The following is a 12,018-nucleotide window of genomic DNA, read 5'->3' as shown; positions in this document are numbered from 1 at the left end:
GTCAATGTGACATTCAACAGTGCTGTGGAGAGCCAGACGAGCACAGCGGTGGTTCACAGCATTACTGCGGGAGTTCCCGTCCCCTTCCCCATTCCCAAAGAAAAAGGCTGCAAGTCTGGAATTCAGTGTCCCATCCTGAGGCACAAAGTATCACAATCTGGACCCGCATCCCAGTATCCTACAAAGCTGGCCGTGGAGTGGGAACTGAGAGACAACAACAAAAAAGAGCTGTTCTGCATCAGGTTCCCTGTTCCGATTGTGAGCTAAGCTAGGAACAATACCTCTCTAAAATGTAAATAACATTAACATTTTATTCATTCATAAAATTGCTTTTTAAGATGTACAGTATGTCTTTCAGCAGTTTGCAAGACTTTGCCGCACTCACATCTCGAATCCTGCTGAAATGAATAATCTGCGGATTTTTGCTTCCTAACAGTCGATTTGAAGAGATGTTATGCGGTTAATGTTCATGTGAATGACTGAACCACATTCCACTGCAGTGCAAAAATCGTGTCTTACTGGCTGCTGTGTAGTCAGAAAAGGTACATACTGTACTTTTTCTTTACTAAAACATTTGTAATATTTCTTACTGCCCTTGTACTGCTAGACATATAAAATTGGATATTGTAAATGGAAATAAATTATTACAACGGAGTATTAGGGCCACATTGAGGGGGGAAAAAAATCGGACATTTCGAGAATAAAGTCATAATATTACAAAAAAAAGTTGTAATATTACGAGAATAAAGTCATAACTTTAGGATAAAAAAAGTAATTTTCATCCTCCACAAAAGAGTCAGTTTCCCCATCAGGTCCGTGTGGTTCTTTCTTTGGAACAAAAACTGTTTCTTGCACAATCCTCTCCAGCTCCTGATACTGATGATAATGTGCTGCTGATGAGCCAAAAGATGAAGTATTATTTGTGAAACCTAAACTAAAGTAGAACTTCACAAGATGCTCCACGTTCCTCATTTTCACACAGGCAGCCCGCTGCTCTATTTCCCCTCTAAAATAACACCTCAAATTACTACTTTATAATATTATGACTTTATTCTCCTAATACTATGACTTTATTTCTGGTAAACCTATGACTTTACTCTCGTAATATTATGACTTTATTCTCAAAATTACATTTATTCTTTTTTTTCCTCAATGTGGCCCTCCGTCGTAAATTATTTAGAGCAGAAAATCAGGTATAGATGGCTGGAAGTGGACAAACTGGTCAGGAGAAAGAGCTGAAGGGCTGACGAGATAATGAGGTGCAGGTGTGTCAGCAGGTGGGGATGATTTGGGAATGTGAAGAGGTGAGCAGGTTTGGTGGGAAAGGCCGAGGACATCTGGTGGACAGGTGGAGAACGGCAGGTGTGGAGATGGTGTTGGGCCTGGAGGAAAGTGAGAGGTGGCTGGAGACGGGGACAGAGTGGAGGATGAGCAAAATAAAATAAACCGAGGCAGCTGCCACACAGAGGGAATATTACACGTACCATCACACTGGAACTGTTTCACTTGTACTGTGACCCTAAAAGGATGTAACGCTGTAGTGGTGTTGCCTCCATGTTGCACCAGACTGTTTGTTTTACAGTGTGCTGTGTTGGAAACAGCAGTCAGCTGACTGGAGGACACTGCAGGAGTCACTATCAGCACAGCGGTGAGTCACTGCACATGATATGAGCTGCTCTCTCTGTTTCCTGGTCACACCTTCTATCAAACACTCTGAGCAGCCGATTTCAACTCTGCAGTGTCTCCATCTAGAGTACGTCAACACTTTTGTAAACACATCTTTTTCTCTATGTTTCAGCTCTCCATCCAGATTAAAACAGCACCCAAAAAAACAATGCTTTTCCAAAACGACCTCAGTAAACATGTACGTAAATCTTAAAACAACAGTTTGGTGTTTAAGTGAGATTCAACGGAAGTAGCTACTTAGATCTTTTACTTAAATGTCCCATATCGTGCTCATTTTCAAGTTCTTACTTGTATTTTGTGTTCCTACTAGAACATGTTTACATGCTGTAATGTTCAAAACCTTTATTTTCCTCATACTGTCTGCCTGAATATACCTGCATTTACCCTCTGTCTGAAACGCTCCGTTTTAGTGCATTTCAACGGAATTGCAACGGAATTGCGTTGCTAGGCAACAGTTTGGGTCCATGTTTACTTCCTGTCAGCTGATGTCATTAACATACACTGCAACAGGAAATAAACTGGGATACATTTAGAACGTTTAAAACCGTGTAATGGTCTACATATTGTATAATTGTGACATCACAAATGGACAGAAATCCTGATGGCTTGTTTCAAACGCACAATTTCTGAATATGGCCTATGCGTATTTTTCTGTATATTGAACGTTTCAATACTTTCACAGTATTTATATAGCACTTAAACCTGCTTTATAATATAACAGACATGACAATCTCACTTTTTACAATATGGGACCGGTAAATACTGCAATGTAGAAATACTCTGTTACAAGTAAAAGTTCTGCATTTAATATCTTACTTAAAGATCCCATATTATGCTCATTTTCAGGTTCATACTTGTATTTTGTGTTTCTACTAGAACATGTTTACATGCTGTAATGTTCAAAAAAACCTTTATTTTCCTCATACTGTCTGTCATACTGTATTCACCCTCTGTCTGAAACGCTCTGTTTTAGGACATTTCAACTGAATTGTGTTGCTAGGTAACAGCTTGGGTGTTTACCATGTTTACTCCCTGTCAGGTGATGTCATTCCATTCACTGCAACTAGAAATAAAGAATGTATATTGCCAAGAAGTGAAAGTCAGTTGATCATTCCATTGCAACGTCAGGGCACAGCAGCAGCGCTACGCTTCCACCATTTGGACACTTTGGAAGCGACAACCAGACGGCAATAAAACGTCCGCCTACAAAAGCAAAACAAAAGCATTTCTATTCTATTGTCACATTCTACCGAAATGGCCTGTGTTGAACAATAAAAAATCATAAATATGATAAGCCTTTTCAGTCCAAAATGGCGGCAGCGGCTGTTGTCAAAAAACACCACCGCTGCTGTTGTCTCTTTGCCGGAAATAAACTGGGACACATTTAGGATGTTTATGTTTAAAACTGTGAAATGGTCTAAATATTGTTAATTTGTGACATCACAAAATTACAGAAATCCTGACAGCTTGTTTCAGATGCACATGGACATTTCTGACTACAGGATGTGTGTATTTCTCTGTGGATTGAGCGTTTCGATACTTTCATAGTATTTGTGTAGAACTTAAACCTGCTTTATAATAAAAAAGACATGAAAAATCTCACTTTTTTTCCCAATATCAGTCCGTAAAAGTACAAGTACTAATATTAGCTTCAAAATACTGAATACTGAAATTTCAAAAGTAAAAGCACTCATTATGCAGAATGACCCATTTCAGAAAAATATGAAATATATTATTGGATTATAATTATTGATGCATTAATGTGTTCATCACTTTAATGTTGCAGCTGCTAAAGGTGGAGCTAATTTTTACTTTATATACTGCTGGGTAGTTTAATCTATAATAATACATCATCATCATTTATTAATAGATTATATTTTGTATTAATAATCTCAATCTGCAAAGTAAGTAAGTAAGTTATCAAATATATGTAGTGATGTAAAAAGTACATATTTTCCCTCTTAGATGTAGTGCAGTAGAAGTATTAAGTTGCAGGAAATATAAATACTCAAGTAAAGTACAAGTACTTCAAAGTTGTAGTGAAGTAACTTGAGTAAATGCACTACATGTAAATGAGAACAACTAAATGGTGAATTTGTATGTGTGTGTTGACCCAGTTGTTGCAGGCCGCTGACACACAGAGTTATCTTTAGTCATCCAGCAGGAAGACTGAGGGTGATGGCAGCTGCTCGGTTGCCTAGCAACAGGCGTGGACTGTTTACAGTGGAAGTTAACAGACGCCTGCATGACCAGAGTGAAGATGACATACATACATGTGCTGTTCATATGTTGTTCATGTTAACTCAGTAGTGGAACAACTAAGTACATTTACTCAAGTACTGTACCTAAGTATGAATTTGAGATACTTGCACTTGTGTAGTATTTTCTTTTCATGCTACTTTATACTTCTGCTCCACTACATTTTATCTGACAGCTTTAGTTACTTTACAAATTAAGATTTTTAAACACAAAACATAGGAAGAGTTTATAAAATATGATGTTTGGTTATAGATGAAACTCCTCAACAGTTTATACAGCTGAAACCATTAGTCCATTAATCAATCAGTCGATTGACAGAAAATTAATTAATTCAACTATTTTCATGGTTGAAGTCATTTTTCATGTAAAAACATTTCATGGTTCCAGATTTGCTGCTAATAATGGTAATGTATTAGTAATAATGTTGAGGTCTGGACTGTTGGTTGGACTAAACAAACATTGTGAAGGTGTCACTTTGGGCTCTGGGTCATTGTGACGCCATTTCTCACTATTTTCACTATTTCTAAAAAACAAAAATTGTACTCGTAGTACTTTTACTGCAGTAAAGGATCTGAATACTTCCTCCACCACTGCAGCAAGTGAAGCATCAAAGACGGACAGATAATCAGAAAGCATCCGTTCATTAGTACCTTTTATAACATTCAGTCAGTCAGTACGTCCACCCACATCCTGTTTATCTCAACAACATGACGTTAAACTCTGAATCTTTCCATCTGAATGAGAATTAAATTAACTTGCAGCACATTTTCAACAAACAAGCTTCAGCCTTTGCTTCCATCTGAGCATCCTTGAGGTTACATGCAAAAAAATAATAATCATTATGGAATGTCCGAATTACAAGTCTGTTTCCCAACTTAGATTGTTTCTCTCTTTTTTGTGCTCTTCTTCTTCTTCTTTCTTGTTTTTGCTTTTTTGTTTTTAGGAGGAATTGCATTAGCAGTGGGGGATGTCTTACTTTCCTCTTTAGGATTGAAACAGCTTATTCTTCTTTCAAAAGGTAACAAAACATTGGTCACAAAAATGAGAAATACTGAACTCTTTACCTGTTTTTTTCGGTCTTAAATGCACCGTATGTCTGCTGCTAGGGGTCTCTCAATAAAACAATAACAAAAGGCTGAGTTTGGTGGCATCGTGAAGTACCGTGGGATCATTGGAGTTGTTGTCTTCACCACCATTGACGTCATTGAAGTCCCAGTTAGGATTGCTTCAGCGTTTGCCGTTCAGGAGGTTTTACCTGGATCCGAATTATCCGCAGAGGACCTGAAAAAATCAACGTATCACCAACGCCGTTCAGCAGACACCGTGTGTGCTGGTTAGCTGCCACTAACGTTTGCTCAGCCTGTTTCTCTGATGACTTAAGATCAAGACGTCCGGTTAAAATATATATACATAAGTGTATCGTAAAAATGTGTCTTAAAACTGGATAAAAAGTCAATCTATGACAGCTTCTGGTAGACAACCACAGTACTGACGCTCGCACAAAGGAGATGTGTCGCCACTGACAGGCGACCAAATGAAACGCAACCCTTATCTTGATTAAAACTACAGATTTCTCTGGTTTGAAAGTTGTTGGAAACATTTGGAAAAATGTAAATACACAACTCAACAAAATAGACCTAAACATAGTTCTAGTAGTTTTTAGACAATTTAATGCAGAAAAGTTACATATTATACCTTTAACGGGACTGTTTGTAAGAATCAGAAAAGTCTTGTTAATGTCTAGTCAGCGTCCTGTTGCTCGCGCTTGTGCTCGCTCTACATAGACATGAACGAGCATCGCTCTAAACAGTGAGGCGACACACGTCAGCTAAAAGCACAATATCACTCTATATTTCAGCTGCTTGGCAGTAATGTTAGCTGACCAGACGAAGGTCTCTCCATGAATCAATGCTGATCCTAGTGTTGGATTTTCATGCCTCAGCCTCCCGACCGCGGCCAGAGGGAACAGGGGAGACACCGGAGTTTTGGTCGGAGACGATAACATTTCTCTCTGCAGAGCCCCGTCACTTCACAAGACACGGGAAACCTCTGTTGGTCTGGAGGAGCTGCAGCAGTTATTTCTGCACAAACGTCCACTGTACATTCACTAGATATTCTCAGAGCTAAACCAACTCTTCTGCAGTGTGGAGTGTGCGCGCATGCACGACTGTGGACTCCGGCCCTGGAGACCAAAGCTACGGTCTCCCCCGCGTCCTCCGACTGCGGCCAACACTGTTTAACAGACAGGCTTCACTAGATACAACCAAGAGGTTTTGGTGCTTCCGTGTAGTTTGTGTTGGAGTCTTGTCTGAACAGCGTAGCCACACGCGAGCGCGCATGGGACACCGACCCGCAAAGATTTATACGTGTAAGAAGTTACAAACACTCCCTTTAAAGTCAATTACTTTAAAATACTTGAATCAGCCTGAAAAATACCAACCATATTTAGGTTATAATAATGTTATCAAAAACCCCAACATACACCGAAACATAACTTAAACCTAATTCTAAACCTCAAACAGAAGGTGAGGACAAGACCAAATGTCCTCTGACACTCAAACTAGTCCTCACAAAAATAGAACTACAAGAATACACATACATGCACGCACGCATTCACAGGCACACGCACGCACACGCACACGCATGCACGCACACGCACGCACGCACGCACGCACGCACGCACGCACGCACACACACACACACACACACACACCTCAGCTTCACCCACTGGGAGACAGAGATGAGGGGGAGGGGGATTACACAGCACTTTTCACTTTCTCTACTGATGTCTGCTGTCTGAGTATTTATAACACACACACACACACACACACACAACAGATGCCCATTCCTGATGTAATACGCTCAGTCAGGAGGTAGTATGTGTGTTGATTCCAGTTGATATTTCCATGGATTAAAGGTGTTGTTGCTGTCGGTTTGGTGGAAAATACTCTGCAGAGCTGGCTGATGGGAAACATTTCTGAGGTGTGGCGAGGCATGATGATGTGTGTGTGTTTGTGTGTGTGTTGTTATGATAATTAATGCATTCTTAAATCCATTCAGATGTGAGGATAAAGTCCAAAATGTATTTATATGGTGGACGCATTGATTATGCTAATGATCACTCAGATCCTTTATTGTAGTAAAAGTAGTAATACCACACTGTGAAAACACTCTGGTACAAGTCAAAGTCATGCAATCAAATGCTCACTTAAAGCGGAACACCACCTAAATGAAGAATTACAATATGTTATTTCCATGGCCGAGTAAAGTTCAATCAATATTTGTGAACATGAGCTCCTCTCTGTCAAAGCCAGAAACCGGAGAAGTAATGCCCGGTTCAGACTACACGATATCAGCCCGATATCAGCCCGACACGGCCGTCGTAGGGGATTGGGAACGATAAATGAGTGTCGTGTGCGAAAATTGATCCTCTTATCTCGTGTAGTGTGTCATAGTACACGCCAACCGACGCCACGTCTGGGACGCCCCACAACACCCCGAGGAAAAGTCCAGCCTCTCAGGATTTCAGTCTTGACACGCCTAGTGTGACATCTCTAACGATGTGTTCCTTTGCGTTGACCAATCAGGTGCTCTCTCCAGCGCGCAGTCCCAGTCAGGTCTCTTGGTAGTAAACAAACATGGAGAAAAGGAGGAGGGATGCCGAGGTTTGCTGCTGTCAGGTTGGCCAAACTGACTGAAGTATGGACAGCCCATACCGTTCTCTCTGTGCCACCCAGGAGCGCATCCACAACACGCATCCTTTCTTTTCTTTTTCTTTTCTTTTTCACACACTAACCTGCATGTCTTTGGATTGTGGGAGGAAGCCGGAGAACCCGGAGAAAACCCACGCTAACACGGGGAGAACATGCTAACTCCACACAGAAAGACCCCAAGCTGGGTTTGAACCTGCAACGCTCTTTCTGCGAGGCGACAGTGCTGACCAGGACCGCCGTCAGGCGCGGGCAAAGGGTACAGCTGTCCCTGGGCCCAAAGTCAGGGGGGGCCCAAGGCCAGGGTCATGCAAAGGTCTATGGTTGACCCTTATATGGGATCAAGAACAACACTTAACTTACTGACCTATAACACTGACAGTAAAAGTTAAATATATTTACATGATAAATAAACATATTGGTATCATTAAAACACCTTTCAACTTATCATTTCATACCCCCCCCCCCATAAACTATTATCAGGTCGTTATGAAACTGTGGCGGGCATAATTAACGGGAAACAGCTGATCGATGAGAGATGGCGTCATCTACACGGATTCAGATGTCCCAAATCCTAAATATAAATATGATGTAATGGAACTTCCTGCTGTTCCTGCCCCTATATTATAAAGTAACTGATAGTGAAGATGACAGAAGTTGAGTTGATTAACTACATTCACATGATTTGAGTCAAGTGATTCACATGTTTTGTTATTTCAGAGTTCTTTTTGCCATAGGTTTATTTTATTAATAGTTTAATTTAAAATCAATACACAGGCTGGATAAGACCTGGGACCCTTAAAGTAACCCTGTTTATTTCCATTGAATAATTGAGCATTTAGACATTAACCATCATTGTTGCATGTCTTGATAAACCACAGTGAAGTGTCAATAAATAAATAATAAATAAGGTCTATGATTCTAAATTAGAAAAGTTCTGATCTGTCAGGAATAGATGTGGTTTTAAATATTAATAACTCTAACAGACTGTGGGATAAAACACACTAGAAGCCTGATTCTCCTTTACAATAATTCACTAGCTACATGTTTACAATCAGGCAGGCAAACTCATTAAAATACAAACTAATTAAGATCAGTGTATATGATGGAATAGTAGCATTAGAATGTACCACAGGTCACCAAATTTGGATTTTATAAAGAAAAATTCTCCGGGGTGGCATGCCCCCGGACCCCCCTAGCTGGCTATTATCTCCCCCTGGCTTTCTATTCCACATCCTTGTGGATGGCCCTGATCAGGGCCTCAACAAAATAAAAGCCAGGGTACAGAGAGATCAAGAAAATGAAAGGATCAGAGAGGCAATGAACACATTTGTGGAGAAGCAGCAGGTATGACAGGTGAAGCTGAACGTATAAAGATGAGGAGCAATAGGCAGACTAGCAAATAAAACCCGCTAGCAGGCTCATTTTTAAAGTTGGAATGAAGATACTGGTATCATATGAAACTGGGCGACCTGGAGTCAGGGTGGATGAGGGGCCCAATTTGGAAAGTCTGTCCCCCTGCACATAATTCCTAACGGCTGGCCTGGTGCTAACCACTGCTGTTTTAGGGGTCGGTGTCTTGCTCAAGGGGGCAAACTGGCACTTCTCCAGTTACCAGTCCACTCTCCATACTTGAACTTGAACCTGCAACCCTCCAGTTCCCAAGCCAAGTCCCTATACAGACTGAACCCCTAGCTACTGGCTGTCAGATAAATGTAGTGGAGTAAAAAGAACCATATTTACCTCTGAAATGTAATGGAGTAAAAGTATTAAGTGTAGTATGAATGGAAATACTAAAGTAAAGTACAAGTACCTTGAATTTGTACTTAAGCACAGTACATGAGTTAATGTACTTAGTTACATTCCACTACTGGTGAATCCCACTTGAACACTCATACAGAGAAGCCACACAGAAAAATGTAAAAGAGGTTTACAATAAGAATATGGAAATGTTTCTGCACGAGGCTCAATGTTTCTACGTTGAGCTGCAGTGACGAGATAGAAACACCAAGAGCCAATTTGATCCTAAATCCACAATGTATAACAATAACAATATATATTTTTTGTCCTCCATCATTTATATCATAATCAGAAAACGGTTTATTGCCAAATATATTATGTAATATAATATATATATTGCAAATATTGACCAAGGAATGTGCAAATGTTGAGGGGATATGAAGAAGAAGAAGAAGCAGTACATTAGGAAGCAATCTAGAGAGTGCTGCAGGAATGAGTCCTACAACCCGGCAATGAGTCAGCATTTGGGCACTTCCTGTTCCCTCGTCTGGAGGTCAATGGGTTATATGAATGGGTTTTTAGTTAGATGCCTGTAATAAGGCCTGTGGTTAACACAAGCTGAAGAGGTTTTAACGTTTTGTTCTACGATATAAAATACATCAATAAATACCCCACTCATGAATTTTGAAGCTGCTCTGTGTATTTAAAAAGGCGGTTGCTAACAAGTGGCTAAATGAGACAACTAAACGTCATCACGCCGACTCATCCTCCTTTACAGTCTCGTTGAGTTTACTTGCACTCATGTGAACGTGGTGTAGTTTGTTTAAATGGTAAATGGACTTGCATATTTATAGCTCCTTTCTAGTCTTCTGACCACTCAAAGCTCTTCACACTACATGTCAGCATTCACCCATTCACACACACATTCACACACTGATATCAGAGGCTGCTAAGATGCCAACTTTGCCCATCAGGATCTAATCTAAATACTCATTCACACACTGATAGCACAGCCTTCGGTAGCTATTTGGGGTTCAGTATCTTGCCCAAGGACACTTTGACATGTGGACTGGAGCAGCCGGGGATCGAACCACCAACCTTCCGATTGGTGGACGACCTGCTCTACCCTCTGAGGAGCTTAAATTAGCTTAATTTAGTTTAATGTTTGCTTTTTACTACTGGCGATTGCATTTACATTTCAAAAGTCATAAAAGTGGTGTTCATTTGTGAAGATTATGTTGCTGAACAAAACGTGTAAGTATCAGAAACGTTTGTTTGCCACGGAGCTTATTTTCTGAAATAATCCAAAACACAATGGAACTAAAATGGCACTCGGAGAGCGCAGACCTCCGCCAACCTGCCCGAGTACGATTGCCCCCCCCCCTCTCTGTGCAGCTTGCGCCATCAACCACATGTATTTTTGTTTATGTTGAGATCAGCGTCATGAACGCATCATCAGTTACACTGCGCATGTCCTAAAGCCTGTGATGTTAATGCACAGCCTGAGCGGAGTTATTAAAAGAAATTCCCGAAGCCGGATAATGATCCGGATCGCCACCAAAATCTAAAAGATTGTTCATTGTGCCACACCCCACCCCTCCAAAAAATGTAATTTAAATCCATCCCGGACTTTTGGAGTTATTGTCCAAACGGACAAAGCAACAAAGCAACAAACCAACAACCAACAAACCAACGCCAGTGAAAACATAACCTCCTTCCTAGGCCTTTGACCTTGGAGGAGGTAATAATCTCATTGGCATTTTGTAGAGGGAACCAGAGTGATGCTAACTTTCTGGTTGGCCTACAAAATTACATCATCCCTGGAGCACTCTATTAATGGCCAGTAAATATCTGTCTGTCTGTCTGTCTGTCTGTCTGTCTATCTGTCTTTCTCTCTATCTTTGTGTCTATCTGTCTGTCTGTCTGTCTGTCCGTCCGTCTGTCTGTCTCTATCTATGAAAAGGATGATTGTGAACAGATCCTTTAATACCCAGGGAGAAAAGAAAAGGTGTGGTTGGAAAATCAAAGAAGCTGTGTCATGCCGGGCCAGCATCTCTCTCACACACACACACACACACACACACACACACACACACACACACACACACACACACACACACACAGCAGGAAATCGATATAGGGTGACGGAGCCAAGTGGTTGTGAGTCAGCACTGAATCTTTGCATCTCTTTCTCTTTTTGTTCTACTCTTTTGACCTAAAATTGGGAGAAACTCTGGTTAAACTAAAGCAGACTGTAGACTAAATACAGACATTGAAGCATAAATCTAACTGCTGTGTTACTTGTCCAATTACGTTTTTATATAGTGAGCACTAAAACATCCAAAAGCTTTATTATTAATAGCAAAAACAAATTGCCGTTAATGTGTTATTATCGTGTTAACTTTGACAGCCCCAGAATAAAATCATTAACATGTAAGCAGCATTTCAATGTTGTCAAGGGAGAGTTAGCTTTAACAACTTGATATACTGTTGTGTACTTTAATCTATAATAAAAGTACAAGATTTTCCTCTGAAATGTAGAGGAACGTATAAAATATCATAAAATGGAATTACTCTATTACAAGTAGAAGTACATCAGCATTGTACTTTTGTACAGAGTGAA

Source organism: Sebastes fasciatus, chromosome 9, assembly GCF_043250625.1.
Source record: "Sebastes fasciatus isolate fSebFas1 chromosome 9, fSebFas1.pri, whole genome shotgun sequence".
Taxonomy (NCBI): Eukaryota; Metazoa; Chordata; class Actinopteri; order Perciformes; family Sebastidae; genus Sebastes; species Sebastes fasciatus.
Note: the sequence above shows the minus strand (reverse complement) of the source record.